Genomic DNA, 19,653 nt, shown 5'->3' on the forward strand with positions numbered 1-19,653 from the left:
GGCAAGCACGCTGGCTCGAGCCTCGCTGCCCCCGCCTAAGGCGGCGGGAGACGCCACGGGACGCGCACAGCGCCTCTCGGCACTATCTGCGCAACTCCTGGTGAGCCTACCATTAACCAAAGTAAATCGTTTACAATAAAACACGATTAAATAAAATTTCCAACACCTAACACAGCCCCTGTTCCTGGGGCATCCCCCTGGTGCTTCCGAGAACTAACACCGGCAACCACGCGGGACACAAGTGAACCCCGTAAAAGGTAACTGCCACAAACGCAGGCCACGAACCACGACAACCTCTTCCTGTGATGCAAACAGATTTTTCAACACCAAATAAATGGTCCATTTATGAGCCTGAGCAATAGTAAAGAATTAATAAAAACTTGAATTAATGCAACACAAAGCAAATGATTAAAACAAACACAGAAACCCTAGAAACCTAGCCAGGACCCCTGAACCCGGCTCCGCCTCCACGATTATGAGATTAGAAAGAAGCTGGTCTCCCATCAGCATCAAATGCTCACAGGTGACACCAGGATCCCTCGAGTGGCTACAACGCAGGATTTCAACCACGAGTGACTACAAAGGCCTTTCGGAACGGTTCTTTTATTTGGCTGTTCCCGGTACCTGAGTCTGCGATCCATTCACCCGGCCACCCGTCTACTCCGTCAGCCAAGCACGTATTAACCTAACGAGCAGGCCGCGGCTGTCAACAGCCGGGAGCTGGCCTCGCTCCCACGGCGAGGCTGTGGCACCCTCCCCTTAAAACAGGAACAATTTCCGAGACCTCCGCCTCACCCCGGGACCCGACTCCCTCCCCCCTCCCCCAAACCAATGCACAGGAAAAACAAACACACAAAAGGTAACCGAACTCCTTGCTTCCATTCAGACGGAGCGTCTGAACTTGACTTTCTCTGATACGGCCCGAATCAGCCCGTCCACCAGCTGGCCGCATCTGCGAGGTGCCCAGGCCTCACCCTGAGACAACCCTGCACGGCGGAACCTGCTGGAACGTGGGCCTTTCCTGTTCCTGCTCCAGGCAGTTCAGTCACTAGGAGTTGCAGTGAACACAATCACTACAAAGAATCCCCTATAAGGGTGTGAGAAGGTCCCGGGACAGCTCTCCAGACCCTCGGTGGCTCCGCGTGTAATTTTTACCCCCGTGACAGCCGCCCCACTAGTCCCAACTGGGGGCGTGGACAGTCTTGGGAATCGACCCATCGCGTTCTGCTGAACCCGGAGCGCGTCTGGGCCAAGCCCTCAGCTGCCGGGAGAAAGGGGACATTCCTCTATTCTCTCGGGGCCCGTGTCACGTGGGCCATTAATGACAACATTGGGGCTAAAATTCAACAATTCTGTTCCCACTCATCGCTTCCTTCCAGAAAAACATCAGTGTAGGCTGGACCCAAAAAATGATAACCTCCCATTCCACGGGCCTATTCTGATGTAATCCAGTAGGTCTCAGGTGAGGTCAGGCACTGACTTATTACAGCGGCTCAAACCACCCCGACGACCACACAGGAGAACCGACGTATCTCTAAGTCTCCATTTCCCCTTACACGCGTTGCACAGGTGACCACGGGGGCAGGGGCCCTGCAAGACGCTGGAGTAGGCAGGAAAGTCGTGGAAATCTCCCAGAAAGGGCGCTGGAGACTGCTTCTCTGACCATGCCAGTCCCAGCTTCCTAAAGCCCCGTGAAGCCAGAACCACCTCATCTCCGAGGAGCAGAAAGAGCTCCGGAGAGTCCTCTCTACAGCTGAGCGGAGACACTGCCCCGGGGCGGACGGAGGCGAATGACCACGGGAACCTCTCTCCCTGGATCACAGTCAGTCACAGGTCACAAACCCAGCCGACCGCCAAACTGTCACTGTTTGTCCTCACAAACACGTCTCTAATGCATGCCTGCACTCACTGCCAATGGTCGCACTGGCCTGTCCTTTTATCCCCTTAACGCACACACACCCTACTCCCAACCTCAGCAACCTTCTCAGCGGGTGAATGATCACAGGAAGCCCCTCCTGCTGCGGGGCCGGATTCAATACTCACAACGAGGGGACACAGGAGGCCGATCACGATGAGAATTTCTCCGAGTGGCTTCCAGCGCAAATGGTTGGACGCAAGTGGCATTCCAGGTGCCTTCAAGAGGGACGCACCCGCGAGGCGGGGGTTCCTCTCCCCAAAACAGACCCTGGCTTTCTAACTGCTCAATTTCTACATTTTAATGCATATTTCGTTCTAGACCGAAACAAGGTTGGAAGTGACTGCGTCGCTAGCATGACGAGAGCCGAGACGGCTAGGCCTGCACGAAGCCAGGTCAGCATCCACGCTCTCCGGAGCCGCCGCCAGCCCGGGTCCCGTCCACATGCTTCTATTTCCATCTCCCCTCTTACTACGTGTGACTGTCAGGTCATCAGCTTGTAGACACACCAACGTGGTGTCCAGACTGCGCAGGAGATGAGAAGCGAGGCGAGATGTAGGCAAAGAACCACTGAACTTGTAGGTACAGAGGACAGACCGGGGGTTGCGGGGGGATGGTGGGGAGAAGATGGGTGAAGAGGGTCTAAAAGAACAAACGTCCCGTGATAAAATCAGTAAGTCCCTGGGATCTAGTGCACAGCACGGGGATGACAGTTCACAACACTATTTGAAGGTTGCAAACAGAGTACATCTTAAAAGTTCTCATCACAAGACAAAAAAAAATTGCAACTATGTGTGGTGATGGATGTTAACTAACTTAATGGAGCGATCCTTTTGCAATGTATACATAATGTATCAAATCATTATGTTGTGCACCTGAAACTAATACTTATGTGTCAATTACATCTCAATTTAAAACATTTTTTTATTGTTGAGACTATTATAAACGACCCCCGTTTCCCCCCCTTTTCCGACCTTCACCCAGCCCCCCCCATCCCACACCTTCACCACATTATTGTCTGTGTCCACGGGTTACACATATACGCATATATGTTCTTTGGTTACTCTCTTCCCATCCCCCCCGAGCCCCCCCCACCTCTGCCATCTGTCATCTGTTCCAGCATCCATGCCTCTAGACCTATTCTGCTCATCAGTTTATTTTGTTGATTAAATTTCACATGTAAGTGAGACTGTGTGGTATTTCTTTCTCTGCCTGGCTTATTGTGCTCAGTATAATATTCTCCAGGTCCCTCCATGCTGTCCCAAAGGGTACGAGATCCTTCTTTACAGCTGCATAGTATTCCATGGTGTAAACGTCCCACAGCTTTTTATCCACTCATCTACTGATGGGCACTTGGGCTGTTTCCAGATCTCAGCTATTATATTGTAAATAACACTGCTATGAACGTAGGGGTGCATACATTCTTTCTGATTCATGTTTTGGGTCTCAGGATATATTCCCAGAAGTAGGATAATGGGGTCAAAAGGCAGTTACTTTATTTTTTGAGGACCCTCCACACTGCTTTCCACAGTGGCTGCCCCCCATCTGCATTCCCCCCAGCAGTGACCAGGGTTCCCCTTTCCCCACACCCTCGCCAGCACATGTCCTTTGCTGATTTGTTGATGGAGCCATTCTGACAGGTGTGAAGTGACACCTCATTGTGGTTTTAATTTGCATCTCTCTGAGGATTAGTGACTTTGAGCATTTTTTCATATCTCTTGACCATCTGCATGTCCTCTTTGGAGAAGTGTCTATGCACGTCCTTTACCCATTTTTTAATTGGATTTTTGGTCTTCCTTTTGTTAAGCTGTATGAGTTCCTTATATATTTTGGAGATTAGCCCTTTATCAGATGTGTCATTAGTAAATATGATCTCCCATACAGGGGGCTCCCTTTCCATTTCGTTAATGGTTTTGTTTGCTGTGCAGAAGCTTTTTAGTTTGACTGTCAATATGCTCAGATGACACGATACTGTACACACAGAAAACCGTAAGGACTCCACCAAAAAACTACTAGATTTAATAAATGAATTCAGCAAAGTAGCAGGATACAAAATTAACACCCAGAAATCGATGGCATTTTCACACACCAATAATGAACTCTCAGGAAGAGAAACTAAAAAATAATCCCATTTACCACTGCAACAACAACAAAACAACTGATAATAATAATAATAATTAGGTACCTAGGAATAAACTTAACCAAGAAGGTAAAAGACCTGTACTTGGAAAATTACAGGACATTAAAAAAAGAAACAGAGGAAGAGCATAGAAGGGGGAGCATATACCATGTTCATGGATTGGAAAAATTAACATCATTAAAATGTCCATACTACTCAAAGCAATCTACAGAGTCAATGCAATTCCTATTAAAATACCAACGGCACATTTCACAGAGCTAGAATATTCTGAAAATTTATATGGAACCAAACAGACCCTGAATAGCTGCAGTCATCTTGAGAAAGAAGAACAGAGTGGGAGGGATCACATTACCGGATATCAAACTGTACTACAAAGCCACTGTAACCAAAACAGCCTGCTACTGGCACAAGGACAGACATATAGACCAGTGGAACAGAACAGAGACCCCAGAAACAGAACCACGCCATTATGGTCAGTTAATATTTGACAAAGGAGGCAAGAGCATACACTGGAGTAAAGACGGTCTCTTCAATAAATGGTGTTGGGAAAATTGGACAGGTACATGCAAATAATGAAGCTAGACCACCAACTTACACCGTACACAAAAATAAACTCAAAATGGATCTTAAATGTAAGCACAAAACCATAAAAATCCTAGAAGAAAACACAGGCAGTAAAATCTCAGACATCTCTCATAGCAGTATTTTCGCCAATACATCTCCTAGGGCAAGGGAAAGAAAGGAAAAAAATAAACAAATGGGACTACATCAAAATCAATTAAAACATTTTTAAAGAAAGAACAACTAAAGGATTCCCGCCCTCCCTCCCCATGGGCCCCAACCCTCTCCCTGCATCCCACCAGCCAGGGAATGGCTTTTCCCACCTGTGGAATCCGGAAAAACAAAAGCCTTGTGCCCACACTCCTGTACCACAGATCCATGCACAAGAACCATTCCAGTTCATCACTCCTAAACCGAAAAAAGAAAGTTTTTTATAACAAAGTTGCTTCCCTAACTCGCTGGGAGAGGCAACACTTGGCTGATCTGGTCATAACAAACTCCAGGGCTGCAGCGTGCTCTAGACAAATGCTTCCGCGCTGTCTTTTTACAGGAAAGTGTGTATCCGCTTGCTCTGGGCAGCGGCGGTGGGCACAGAGCTTGAACTCATCGCATGGCTCTTTGGTTGTCTTGCCAGCGAGTAATCTGCCTAATTTTTTTTTTTATATCGCTCCAATATTCCCATCTCTAAAATCAAACAATGTACACGCAAGAGGAGAAATGAGGCTGTGGGCCTCTCCGGGCCCGGCTCCCTTTGGCTAATGAGGCCAAAGATTTCTTTTTGCCACACACCAACCTGCTGAGCATCAGCCGTGGAGACAGGGAGCACGATTTACAGCAAGGTACAAAAGGCTGGTCCGTGGATGCCTGATAAATGACCCTTAAACACAGTGGGCCCCGCGGATGGCTATGGATACCCTTAGCAACAGACCGTGAACCCCATACTAATCCCGTGCGCGCACTCTCGCACACAGCAAAAAGCAAAGGTTTGGCGTGATCTCTGCTGTAAGAACTTGCTAGTGAGGGAAAAGAAACTTGCTTAAAAGACAGAGTTGGCAAAAGGCCACCTGGAGGGAAAACACAGTAAGCTCATAATGGAAATCTAATAAAAAACAGATTTTTCGACACCAAATAAATGGTCCATTTATGAGCCTGAGCAATAGTAAAAAATTAATAAAACTTAAAGAATTAATGCAACACAAAGCAAATGATTAAAAAAACAAACACAGAAACCCTAGAAACCTAGCCAAGACCCCTGAATTTTAACTTGCATCTACAAAGCGATCCATGAGACATTGCGCAACGCCCATCTCCTCACAGGCCTGTATGTCTTTACACAAAAAGATTGCCGATTTCCCTTCCCAGGCCTGCAAGATGTGGTTCTCCTACTCCAAAGAACGTGAGAATCACCTGGAAATCGCATGTGGGGGGGTGTGTGCAGGGGGGCTGTCTCATGCACTATAAGATGTTTAGCCGCATCCATGGTCTCCATCCATTAGATGCCAGGAGCCCCTCTCCTCTAGTTAGCTGTGACAGCCAAACAGGTCTGTAGACATTGTGAACTGTCCCCTCGGGGGCACAACTGCCACCCTGCCCCCACCAGGTGAGACCCACTGTTCTCAGGTGGAGCCAAGGAGGCCACGTATCCAACAAGTACCTGTGCTTCCCACATCCACCTGCAGAGCTCATGGATGCAACTGGGTGAGTCCAGTCTCACCCACTGGGTCATCTTCCCTCCCACACAAACCCCACTGCCTCCCTCCCTCCCTGTGACACAAATATGGCCTTGCTCTCTTTGCCATGAAACTTTGCAGGCCCTCCCTTCCCCACCCCACAGATGTTGGATATGGCCATGCTTCTTGGTCAATGGCATGCTAGTGGGTAGAGGTTTTAAATGTGCCTGCATAATTTGACATGGCTTCTCTTTATACCAGATGGGAGAAGGCATGACCCAAAAATCCACTGGCCTCAGAATGGACAGGTTTGGCCCCAAACCCAGTCCAGAACCCAACCAAGCCTTTCTGATCCCACCCAGCAGAGCCCAGGAGAGCCAGAGCTGACCCACTGACTGGTAAGCAAGAAAGAAGTGCCTGTTTTTACAGGTCTCTGATTTGAAGGGCTGTTTGTTACGCAGCACTACTGTAGCAGAAAGCTGACCGATACACTTGTAAAATACTTTTAAACCAAAATGCTGATAATTGTGATCCTACGCAAACAGAGGTTTATGAACTGAGAGAAGCAAACAACTCTACAATTGGGTTATGGTGTAAGCCGGGGTCCGGGCTTTGGGGAGGCCCAAACCCTACCACCTGAGGGCTGGAAGGCACTTCCTTTGGGAAATCCAACCCGCCCACGTCTTTTCCCAAGAAAGGCGCCCTAAAGCCCCACCCAGAAATGCAGTGCAGGAAAGGGGTCCGCAGGTGCAGGTGAGATGGACCAGAACTGTTTCCTCTGGTGATCTTTAGGGGAAAGACGGAAAAACTAAAGGGAGACATTACTATTCAGGCTGGGCTGGAAGCCGAGCTGAAATCGGCTGTGTAAACAAGGCTCCATTTGTGAACCATTTTCCATTTTAAATGTCATCTGAGAGGAGCGGCCGGGTCTGGTTCCCTGGGCCCGTAACATTCTCCCACCTCGATCCCGCACCCCTGACCCCAGGCCTTCCCAGATTACCCATAGTTTCCACAGAAGCGCAGCAAGAAATGGGAACACGGGCTCCAACGTGGAAGAGCCTCAAAAATAACACATGAAAGGAGCCAGACACAAAGACCAGGCGTAGTCTGACTCCATTTATAGGAAATGTCCAGAAAAGGCAAATCCTCGGAGAGAAAGTGAATGGGTGGCCGCCAGGGGCCAGGGGCAGCAGGAGATGGGGATGGATGGCTTCCTGGGTATGAGTTTCTTCTGAGGTGATGCAAATGTTCTAGAGAGTGCTGGTGGTTGCACAACTTCGTAAAAATACCAGGAAGGAGCCCTGGCCGGTGTGGCTCAGTGGTTACAGCGTCGGCCCACTCACGAAGGGTCACGGGTTCGATTTCCAATCAAGGTCACATACCTGGGCTGCAGGTTCAATCCCTGGCCCCAGTCAGGGCCCGTAAAGGAGGCAACTAATCAATGTGGGTCTCCCGCCCCCCCGCCCAGGCCTTCCAATCTCTCTAAAAATCAACAGAAAAAAATATCCTCGGGTAAGGATTAAAAATATATATACACCAGGAACCAAAGTTCTCGATGATCCACTTTAAATGGGTGAGTTGCACGGTATGTGAATTATACCTCAATAAAGCTGTCACATTAAAAAATAGAAGATGAAGAAACGGGGATATTAGCCAATGATTCTGTCACTGCAGATTTAAAAAATTTAAGCACGCCAAGGAGGTGAGTCTGAGTAACGAGCTTGGAATCTGCACAGCCACTGAGGCCAGAAGCAGAGGAAGAGCAGAGGAGGCCGAGGGGGCGGATGGGACGCACTCAGGGGCGCAATGCAAAGACCTGGGGCTCGCAACCAAGCCCGGGAAGACGCTCTGGCAAGAAGAACCGCTGGCCGTAACGTAAAGCTTCTCTCTAAAATAAAAGTAGCATCTTTCCCCCTAAAATAAAAAAAAATCATCATCATTATAACAAATACACTGGCTGTGGCAGTAAAGGTCCACCGAGAACGTCAAGCTGCTCCAATGTAGCCCACAAACTGAAAATCAAATCAGGCCCATTTGCTGGTCTGGGCTGGATGGTTTCAGGGGTGGGAAGGTCCCGCCTCAGGGCCGAATCACTGGGTCTGGCCCCGCCAAGGCAACCGCAGGTGGGACTTGACATTTAATAAATCTAGGAGCTTTTTCATAGCTAATTTTTAAGTTGATAATTTTGTATGGCCAGTGAATGATGTTATAAACATCCAAATGGCCCTTGGCAGAAAAAAGGTTCCCCTGGTTTAGGTGGTGGGGGAGGGGAGGGAAGAGAAATTTGGTTTCACGGTGAGAGTAAAGGCAGAGAAGCGGGAGTGGCTGTGCTACTTACTCCCTGTGGTCCCAGGGGACACAGCAGCACCGGGAGCTGGGCCCAACCCAGCCCCACGTGGGGCTGAGGGCAGCCCCATTGATGGGGTATCACGGCTGGCATTTTGGTGGCATCGGCACCTGGCCCACCGACCCCCTGTGATTCTTGGTATCAGCCCCTAACAGACACAAAGGTGTAACAACCGTAACTTAGAAACACTCCCTTAAGGCAGGGACCCTCCCAGTGTGTGCAGTCCTCCAGCTGGGAACCCACAGAGGTGATTTTTATGGCATGAGATTTATACCTCGATGCAGTTTTAGAAAATCAACTTGATTTTAGGCCAGGCTTCCAGTTCTGCTAAATTAAACATCACCGCAAGCTGGCACCTACAGCAATCCGAAAGCAAACACCCATGACAAGCGCAAATGAAACCAAGTAACACACAGCTTAGAGACGCCCAACCCAAGTCTACACTGTGTCTACCTCAATCCCGGGAGCCACAAAATGAGTCCACTACGTATCCACCTCTACCCCAGGAGTCTACAACGCCAAACCCTAGAGGCTGCCCAACCCGGTGGTGTGGACAGGGAAATATTCTGCTCCGATGAACATCTGGGCCATCAGAAACCCATACAGAAAAATACATTTGGTGTCCAAATATAGAACAGTCAGTGGAAAAGCAAACACGACGGGGAATTGGAGAAGGCTGAACATTTACGTTCAGATAGTGAACTATGAATCATGCCCGAACTTCCCTTAAAGCAAACGCCTCGCAGGAAAACGGGACCCCTAGCTCACCGGTCTGCGTCGCCAGGCGTATAATGCTGTGTGCGTGTGTGTAACATGTACACTGAGAAATTAAAATTCGCAAAAGACAGCTTGTTACGTGCGCCATTGTATATTCAAACACGAATTGGGGAAGACTGAAAACATCCAGTCTTGTTTCAACTACCTTTTCTGAAAACATGTCCAGGATGGTAAAAAAGTTACAAAATGTAACTAGAAATTATCTAACGATTGGGTGGATATGAGCTGTACTGGCTGAGATAAAAATGAAACATTTCCATGAGCTAATCTCACTCTATATTTAGTTTTGAGTCGACTAATGTAATTAACCAGGGTTATATAATTTTGCTGGCTTCAAATTTCCAATTATAAAGCTTCGCATACAATTATTTGAACTACAATTGGTTTTTTATTTCCGTGGAAAAAAAATGAAGATAGCTCATTTTAATAACCCAATCTTCCTAACGAGAAGTAACTGCCTTCCCTGATATAAATTATGTAAATGGTACTTCGAGGATGCTCTAACCCGTGGTTCCCCTGCTCTCTCTAAGCTTAGCGCACTCAGACAATGGCCCCCTGGTCCCCGCCACGCCCAGTTCCCAGGAATTACACACCTAAACCTGCACTTGACAAATACCTGACATATGCATTTGGGAGACAGAATCGACTTTTGCGAGGGCTTCTGAGAGCAGCCTCGGTTTCGGGCCATTCCCGGGACACCCTCTGAAACATTACATACGGCAAACAATCAAATGACAACGATTCGGGTTGTCGAGCGACAGGCTTCCCGCCCAGGGTCTGGTTGACCTGCAAGGACATAGAGACCCGGACAAAGAGCCGGTGTCATTTCCCTTTTCTCTAACAGGGGGAGGGCGGGGACAAGTAAAGGGCACTCCCAAAGGCCCTCATAATTCAGTATTATTGGAGATCCTGCGTATTGGTCTCCGGAGAGTGGACGAAAGTGCAGGATAAGATGATTAAAAAAAAAAATTCAACTTCCTGTTTCTGTTCTCTTTACAGAAAGTGCCTTCTGAATATTACCATAAAGAGAAGCAATTTATTTCAAAGTAGGAGATAAATGTTTCAATTTACCAAAAGACACACAGTGAAATGCAGAGGTAGAGCCTGGCCGGCGTTAAACACGTGCTTAGAAATGGACAACTGTTACCTTCCTTTCATATACAAAGTTACCCTGCAAATTCAATAGTCAACTGTTACCTTCCTTTCATATACAAAGTTACCCTGCAAACTCAATAGTCAACTGTTACCTTCTTCTATATACAAAGTTACCCTGCAAATTCAATAGTCAACTGTTACCTTCTTCTATATACAAAGTTACCCTGCAAACTCAATAGTCAACTGTTACCTTCTTCTTATATATACAAGGCTACCCGGCAAATTCAGTAGTCACAAAGGCAAAAATAGACGTGCACACCAAAAGTTATACACGAAAACCAAAGCCAACATATCCACCATTTCAAGTTAAACAAACAGACAAAAAGGCTGGCGTGGAAACCCTACAACTAGCTGTAGTTGCCATTCAGTCTCATGAAAAGCAAACCTTCAGCCACAAGCTCAGCCACAAGCCCTTCCACTGGGAGGTGAGCCCTCGTCTCCGTGTCCACAGCCCACAGTGCGGTCCGAGCCGTGAAGACCATCTTTATATTTATTTACCGTAACACCAGCAGGACAGCATCAATTCCAATGACAGTTTTCTCTTTAAAAAGCCTCTCATGTGGAATGCAAAAAGGAAAAAAAAAAAATTAACAACCATGATGGATGAAATACGTCTCTGGAAAAAAGAAAGACAACAAATAAACAGCCAGACTGAAGGCACCCAAAGACTTTTATCACAACCCGGTTCCCACATTATGTCATGTCGCTGTCTTTTAAAGCTGGAACCACTTCTCCCACAAAGAGCCTGGCTTGAGAGCCCCGAGGGCTGCATCCATGAAAGCGGCTGACTTATAAACAGAATTAGGTGATTTCGAAAACTCTGCAGAGTTATGAAATGCTTAAAAAGCACAGCATCGTTGCAAAGTGTCTTTGTGCACCTGCAACGCAGATATGGTCATCTGGTTCAAACACACAAATAGTTTTTCAGCTTTAGAAACAGGCCCAATGCGGCGGATCTGAAATCTGCACAGACCCTGCCATTGCGCGGCCCTCCTTCCCTCCGTCACGTCACTAAGAGCTGTACCTCTGGCGCGACGGCTCATCTTAGGCTGCAAGATCTGTCCCTGAGCGCACGTAAGCACAGGCGTGCAAGCAACCACGCGCACACTCACCTTGGCAGTGAAAGCAGGCGACAGGGACTACACCTGTGTCCTACTTACATTAGGGAACTTTAATGCCACCCCCTCTCCCCACCTGTGGGGACCTAACCAATGATCTCTAAAATGTTTTCTCATTGTGAATCCTTCTCGGTGAACAAGTTTTAAGTCTGTGTCCTCAGCTCACGTCATTTATTTATTAACTATACACAGCACTCAACTAACATTATATGAACTTTTCATAGATCACAAAAATAGCTTATTAGTATCAGATAAAAAACGAAGTGGACGTTTTAATAGTCTCTTCCTGCACTCCAATAAATCCCACGGTGCTCCTGCCAGGTCATGAAATCTACTCGGGAGACCACTTTGGGAACTAAAACTGGAGACAAGACATTTCTGTCCTACCCCTTCCACCCCTACCGTGCACACACACACACAAAAAATGTGGAGACTACTCTTTAAAGCAAATGTCCTCAGAGGTCCATGAAATTTATCAGGCAACTCACCCACCCACAGGCCTGTCCCCTTGCTCTCACAGGGCTGACACTCATTACTGTCACCATGAGCAGTGTACACCTGAGATCCGAAATTCTCAGTTGCATCTACCTCTCAGCTGGGGGCACCTCCAACGTTGTCCGGCCTGGCCAGGCTTTTTGAAGTTTTACACTACAGACGCCTGAAATGGTTATAACTGGCATAGAACCTCCCGTGTGTCTTAGAAATACAAACCTAATGTGATACTTTCTTTCACAATCAAATCAGGAGTTAAACCGCCCCGTGTGTCCCAGACCAACCCGCGAACGTCAGACCCGGCGACCGTGGTTTTCAAGGCGGTGACTGTGAGCACCTGAGCCTCTACCGTCGCGGAGTTAGCATCCAAGTTGCAGGGGATTAAAACGCCTGATAAGGTTCTGTTGGAAAAGGGACGTCAGGCAGGGACCCACGTTTCACTGCCCCCTGAATGAACCCCACGGTAGGGACACAGATTCTCTACTCAGGGGCTTTTCTCGAATACATCGCAACACTGCGCCCGCTGGGGACTGTGTGGATGCTCCGAGCCGCGCTTGTGTTCTGCTGACACGGACCTCTGCACCACACGACTTTGGTGACAGACCCCGCTCCTCCACTCTGTCATCTGTCCACCTCAAACGGATGTCACAATGACAGGATAACCGGAGGATCACCCACACCGAGGCCCTCGGAGTGTCACGCACAGCTCAGCTGCGCTGAATTTCGTTCCACTTCTTTGGATGACACACACGGTCTTACCAGGTTACAGTGTTTGTTATTACTGATCTAAAAAACAAAAAGGCGCCCGCCGGGCGTGGCTCAGAGGCTGAGCATCGACCTGGGATCAGGGAGATCGTGGTTCGATTCCCGGTCAGGGCACACGCCCAGGTTGCGGGCTCCATCCCCAGTCGGGGGCGCGCAGGAGGCGGCCGATCCATGACTCTCATCATCGATGTTTCTGTCTCTCTCCCCCTCTCCCTTCCTCTCTCTGAAATCAATAAAGATATCTTTAAACAAAATAAAATAAAAAATAAAATAAAATAAAATGGCATCACGTACAGGAAGCTTCTTTTTGCCCAAATTTCCACCTCCCAGGAGGTTGAAACAGGCAGAAATGTTTGCAGAATCAAACAGCAGCAGCTGTTCCCGCAGACGCTAAGGCCTAATGACAACAGGGGCAAGTCGATGACAATAGTGATGAATGAAGCTTGCAGAGAGGGGGACGGTGTCCCCCAGCCTTGCTCTAACACGGCGATGCTGGGCCGCAGCTCCCAGCAGACTCGGAGGGCGGCAGGGTGCCCAGGCTGGAGCGCGCCCTCGGCTGCTCCTGCGCCGTCATCTCCCGGGGCGGAAGGGGGCAGTGGGCGTCGCGTGGGCACCGCTCCTGCCAACCGTACAGGGTCTCCCGACACAGGTAAACTACGACGCGCCTCAGAACCATTCACGGGCACCCACCGCGCGACTCACAGCTCACTATCTGAAAGTAAGAACTCAGCCCGTCACCGCTGCACCTGCTGGTTCTCCGGGGTGGGGCTGTCGCTCGCATTACAGAAAGCTGGGCAGGCCCTAGGTGCCAGGAGCGCCACCTTCCCCTCCCCCAGCTTGCGACAACCGAAAATGTCTCCCCCAACCGAGGACCATTCCTGGGTCAAGAAGCTGCCTGGAGGGCACATGCCTTAATTCCTCATTTCCCCTGGGGATCTGCCGTCTTTCTCAGGCCAGGCCCTCTCTGTCCATTACGAACACGATGACTCTGTTAGTCCCTTCTCACAGCCAGTGTTTATTCGGGTTTCGGTGGGTCCCCTTCTGCCGGTGTGGCCAGTGCGGTCCACTTGGTCAATCCCACAGCGAAGATGGAGAGGAGGGAAGGGCCCAGGAGGGTAGGACCCGAGGGGACACTCACATCCAGTCTCAGCTCCAGGGACCAGTGACTTCCTCCAGACTAAAAATACTTATGGAAAAAAAAGTTTATCTTTCCAACTTAAAAAAAAACCGAAGTGTTTACAAAATGATTGCAGTCTTACTTCCGGATTGAAACTATTTTTGAAATTTCTTTGGTGGTGGAATTTTAACTTATTGGATGCAGTGTTTTGTTGTTTTTTTTAAGGCGGAAAGAAGGGGTGGGTGGGAGGTATGGGGATACAGGGCTGGGCTAGGCTGATCTCACAGGCACAGCGACTGTGACTGTCGTCTGGCCTGGGTCCAGCTGGCAAATGTCTTGTGTGGGGCCTGGGATCTGGGGGCCCCCAGGGGAACATCCTGGGATATTCCTGGGAAGGGGGCGGCCCCAGGTTTGAGCTGGGTGTTCTCCTACCCCCAGGTGACTGACACGCAGAATTCCCCACACTCAGGTCCTAGGTCACCTGGGTTTTCTGGGCCTGGCCTCCCTCTGCAGGGACCCTCTGCCCAGCCCTGGGAGAGAATCTCAGACATCCAGGTGTTTTAATCCTTTCGGCCAAAGGTCACCAGAGTCCTGAGAGGAAGCAGAAGTGGGGAGCAGTGACCTGGGAAACCACCTCACTCGCAGACACAAAACTGGGTCTTTCCTCATTTACAAATCAAATTTCTAACCTGTTGCTATAAAAAAAAAAATACAAAGAACTATGCAAAGGTAATAAAACTAACATCCTGACTCAGGGACTCGGGGTGGGTGTACAGGAAACAGAGCACTCGGCTATTAGGAAGTCTCACTCTGTTGGAAGGGTTCCTTGCAGCCTTTTAATAGGGGAGACTCTGACCTTGAGTGATGGAACCTTAATCCTTAGGACTCAGCCCTGGCCCGTGTGGCTCAGTGGTTAGAGCGTCAGCCCACACAGGGAAGGGTCCCGGGTTTGATTCCCTGTCAAGGGCAGGTACCTGGGTTGCAGGTTCCATCCCTGGTCCTGGTCAGGGTGCGTTCAGGAGGCAACCAGTGGATGTGTCTCTCTCCCATATTTTTTTTTCTCTCTCTCTCTCTGCCCCCTCCCTCCCTCTCTTACACTCTCTCTAAAAAGCAATGGTAAATATATCCTCAGGCGAAGATTAAAAAAACAAAAACTTAGGACTTAAACCTTGAGGGGAGGGGGGAAGCCCAAGGTACCCAACGCAAGCAGGGATCTAAACCTATGGGAGCCACCCTAACTCTCAGTCACCCGCACGGGGCCTCAAGGATAGTGATACCTGGGGCCCCGACCATCCCCAAGGGATGGTCACCACCTTCCAGGTGGGCAGGCCCTTGGGGACTGACGATGCCATTTTTCAGATGGGGAAACTGAGGCACAGAGACACTAAATGCCTTTCCCACAGTTAAACTCGCAGTGAGGGCCTCCAGCTAGAGTTCATGATTCAAAACCAGGCCAAAGCACCTCACTAGAACCACACTGTCAACTCTCAGGTTAGAGTCCCCTCGCTGAATCCACTCTCCCAGGGAAATCGCTGGCTGGAAGGGGCCTTTTTTTTTTAGGTCTACCAGTAAATTATTTCAAACTTTTACAGCCTCTCCCCTCCCCCCACAAAACTGTACTGTGTTCTTTTTTTATTGATTTCAGAGAGAAGAGAGAGAGAGAGAAACATCAATGATGATTCATTGATCGGCTGCCTCCTGCACGCCCCCTACTGGGGATCGAGCCCGCAACCCGGGCCTGTGCCCTGACGGGAATCGAACCCCAACCTCCTGGTTTATAGGTCAAAGCTCAACCACTGAGCCACGCCAGCCAGGCTATACTATTTTATTAATGTGTCACTGCAGTAACGATAAAGGAGCACCTCCCATAGCACTTTCTGTGAGCTCTGGGCTATCCAATAAGGTGGCCACCAGCCACATGCGTCCATTCAATGCATGAGTTATGGTGACCCGAAAGGACAAGATTTTCAACTTCATTGAATTTTTATTAATTTGACTCTAAACATGCACAGTGGCTACCACATAGGGCAATGAAACTAGAGAGGAAAATAATCGCTCACCTGTGGTAGGTGTTTCCTGATTCGTTTGAGATTTGTGTATATGTGTATACAAATTTCAATGGAGATTTCTGTTTTGCGAGTATGTGTAATTTTTTTGTTGTTAATTTTCACCCGAGGATATTTTTTCCATTGATTTTTTTTTTTAGAGCGAGCGGAAGGCAGGGAAGAAGGGGGAGGAGGGAGACACACATCAATTGCCTCTCATACACACCCCGACCTGGCGGGGATCGAACCTGCAACCCAGGTACTCACCCTTGACCAGGAATCAAACCCACCACCCTTCAGTGCACAGGGCAACACCGTAACCACTGAGCCACACCAGCCAGGGCTGGTGTATATAATATAGAGAGCTTCTGTCTCCAAATGGGAAAATTCACAGTAGGTAGTCAGGAAGGCAGGATAAGGCCAAGCTTTCAAGCTGGGCTCCGGGAATGAGACAATCCTCCCTCCACTCTGTACCAGCAAGTGACTCGGCATCTTTCAGCACCAGCGGCCTCGGCTGTAGAAAGGAAATAATAGCTGCTTCGCATAGGGTGTCAGTGCCTGTAAGTTCCTCGGGGCAGGGCATCCGAGGAATGGACAGACAATTATTCCATCTGCACACAAGCAACTTCCAGAATCGCACGGCCTTTACAGTTTTCAAAACCTTACGCATACGGCCTTGTCATCCTCACACTGCCCAGTGAGCGCCTTGACTTCATGTCCTTACACACGTGGAAAACGAAGCTCAGAAAGGAGCAGGGCTTCAAGGTCAACGGTGCAGCAGGACCTGCAGGCCCGTCCCCTTCGCTAGCTCAGGCCCAGGGCGGGAGCACACAGGCTGCTTTGCCGGCCGAGCATCGCCTGTGGTGAGGGACTTGGGACTCCAGGGCTGTATGTGCCACTCTGGGAGCCACAGGTGCCCTGAAGCTCTCACAACAGCCCCGAGCTGACCCATGATGCCCTCAGGCAGGTGCGAGGAAACGGAAGCTCCCACAGGTCAAGGTGAGATTTGAGACGAACCATTGAAGACACCGAGTGCTATTCCCAACCCAATGCCCAGCCTTCCAGGAGGCACCGGGGTGCGGGGGATTCAGGAACCCACGTGTGAAACTTAAGTGGGGGTGCTGACAACGCCTGGACTGACCAAGCCCTGGATAAAAGCACAGAGCCAACCCCACAGGCTCTGGTGACACACGCCCTGCTCTTGGCCAGTGGGCCCCTTCCCACGGTCCCCTTGCTCCTGGTGTCCTGCAGGCCTAGCAGAGTCCCTGGGTACATTTTTAAATGATCATTTACCCATCACTAGGCAACGGGAGGGATGCCACCGATACACCTGATGAAAAGACCCCAAATTCTGAAACCCTTCTGGGTGACTATCACGATTATAATTTCTTCTTTAAAACTACCGCCTGAGCAGGAATCACTGAGCCCACCAAGGGGGCAAAATGCACAACACCCCATAAAACGCAAAAACCTCCCTGTCTGTCCCACAGGTGTGTGCTGACTTAGGCGCAGGATTCCACCCCCTGGAGGGGTCGGTTTAAATAGGTGGGTCAACTAAGGAACTTCAACTTTTATCCCGGGATTACGTTTCCAGCTGGGTGGTTTCCCACCCAAATCTGCAGCACACTTGACACGTGAAAAAATTCTTTAAAATAAAAACATCATCTTAAGGTCTTAATTGGCCCGCACTCCACATTCCTATTTTTTTTCCCCCCTAATCATGTCTTTTCTAGGAATGCCTAATTGTAAAACTTTTTATGAGACTGGCACAGCCATTTGTACCCCGAAGGCAGGACTTGGGACCTCAGCCCAGCACCTTCCTCGCCCGTCCCCCCCACCTCGGGGTCTGGGGTCCCGCCCCCCTCCGCCTCCAGGTTAAAGCCGGGCCCAGGGCTGCGCGTCCAGGAGAATTCATGCAGAAGTCAGTCCCAGCCGCATGTGACCACGCCAAGCGGGGACAGCTGCAGAGGCGACAGGGGCTGGGGTTTTGTTTCGTTGGGGGTGTTGCTCCAGCTCACGGCAGCCCGGGGAGAGGGGCGCCTCCGGCTCTAACTTTGTGGAATTTCCAATGCACTTGGCGGGGACACGCGCGGCCTCCGGGGACCGAGCCTGGGCCGGGCCTGGCGGGGCCCAAGCGATGCCCGCGAAGCCCCGGCCCCATCCCGGCGCGACCCCAAGTATCCCATTCCCCGCGGACACCGACGCCCGGAGACGCGCGCTCCCCCCTCCCCCGTCGGAGCACCGGCCCTCGGTGGAGAAAGTCCCCTGGGGAGCAGGGCCCCGGACACTGATCTGGGGTCACCCCGAGCCCGCGAGCAACAGGTCTACACCCTCCCGGGCCTCAGCAGAACAGGGGCGCCCCCGCCCACCCATGTCGCCCCCAGCGCAGTCCCCTCGCTCGGGCGCGGGGTTCCCGACTTCCTTGGCAGTTTCTGCGCCCCGGACACACGGCAGCCCCCCCGGGCGCTCCCTCCGCCGCGCGCCCCGGCGCGGCCCCCGGGTCAGGCGGGCCGGCCCGCGCCGCGGATGAATGGGGCTCCCCTCCCCCACGGGAGCCCGCGGCGCGGAGGATTCGCCCACCAGCCCCAGGGCCCGCAGACAAAGGGGGCCGGGGGGCACCTTCAGCGCCTCCCCAAACTTACCGGCCGCCTCCCCCTCCCCAAAACAAAGGCGCCCCCCCAGGCTCCGCGCGCACACCACGCGCTGGCACTTTGGGGAGCGGCCCCATCGAGGTATTGTTCAGCCTTCAGGGAGCGCGCCGCACCCCAGCCCGAGCCCCGGGGACAGTTGGGGACCTGCCCCTCCAGAGCCCCGGGGGCGGGCGGAGCGGGCGGCGCCCCGAGCCCCGGCCAGGCCCCCGCCCGAGAAGTTTGCGCCCCCCCGCCCCGCGCCCTCCCGCGCGCCGGGCCCGCGCACTCACCTCGCCGCAGCGCAGGGCAACTTGTGGGGCGCCGCCGCGGGAGCCCCTCCGGCCGGCCGTCGCCGCGGGCCGAGCCGCGGCCGAGCAGGGCCCGGCGCCCCGGAGCAGCCGCGCCGCCCCCGCGCCCCCGCCCGCCGCGAGTCCCGAGAGGCGCGGGCGCTGGAAAGTTTCGCTGCCGAATGGCGGCCGAGGGCGCGGCGGCGGGGCGGGGGCGCGGGCGGCTCCTCGCTCCGAGCGCGGAGGCTGGGGGGGCCGGGCGGGAGCGGCGGCGGCGGCGGAGGCGGGACGCACGGCGGGAGGGACCGGCGCGGGCGCTGACCTCCGGGGGGAGCGGCCGCCGCCAGAGCGCCGACCCCGGCCGGGAGGACTGCCAGAGGGCCCGCCTCGGCCGCCGGCCCGCCCCGCCCCCAGGCCCCGCCCCGGCGCCCTGGGGGGCCGCGTCCCCAGCCGGCCCCTCCCCTAGGAGGATAGGGACCCCAGGCCTGCCCCTCCCCCACGGCGGCCGGAGCGCCGTCCGCGCCCCAGCACCGGCCTCCCCCGGGGAGGACCCGCGCCCAATCCCGCCCCTTCTGCACCGGAGGGTAACCTGCGACCCTGCGCAGTCCCTCACCCCAAGCTCTGCCCTGCCCCC

General features: G+C 51.7%; 1 protein-coding gene across 2 annotated transcripts in view; it reads right to left on the bottom strand.

Moving 5' to 3' along the window:
- TBL1X (transducin beta like 1 X-linked) overlaps positions 1–19,653 on the bottom strand; it is a 105,693-nt gene that overhangs the window by 84,804 nt on the left and 1,236 nt on the right. The window contains exon 1 of one of the 2 annotated variants that reach the window (XM_081125066.1): positions 19,023–19,166. The exons of the other annotated variant lie outside the window; for it this stretch is intronic. The gene's annotated coding sequence lies outside the window, so the exon portion shown is untranslated. Of the gene's footprint in view, positions 1–19,022; positions 19,167–19,653 lie in introns of those variants that run through there. 2 annotated transcript variants of the gene reach the window in all.

The sequence above is a fragment of the Miniopterus schreibersii genome (genome assembly GCF_964146895.1).
Source record: "Miniopterus schreibersii genome assembly, chromosome: X".
NCBI lineage: Eukaryota > Metazoa > Chordata > Mammalia > Chiroptera > Miniopteridae > Miniopterus > Miniopterus schreibersii.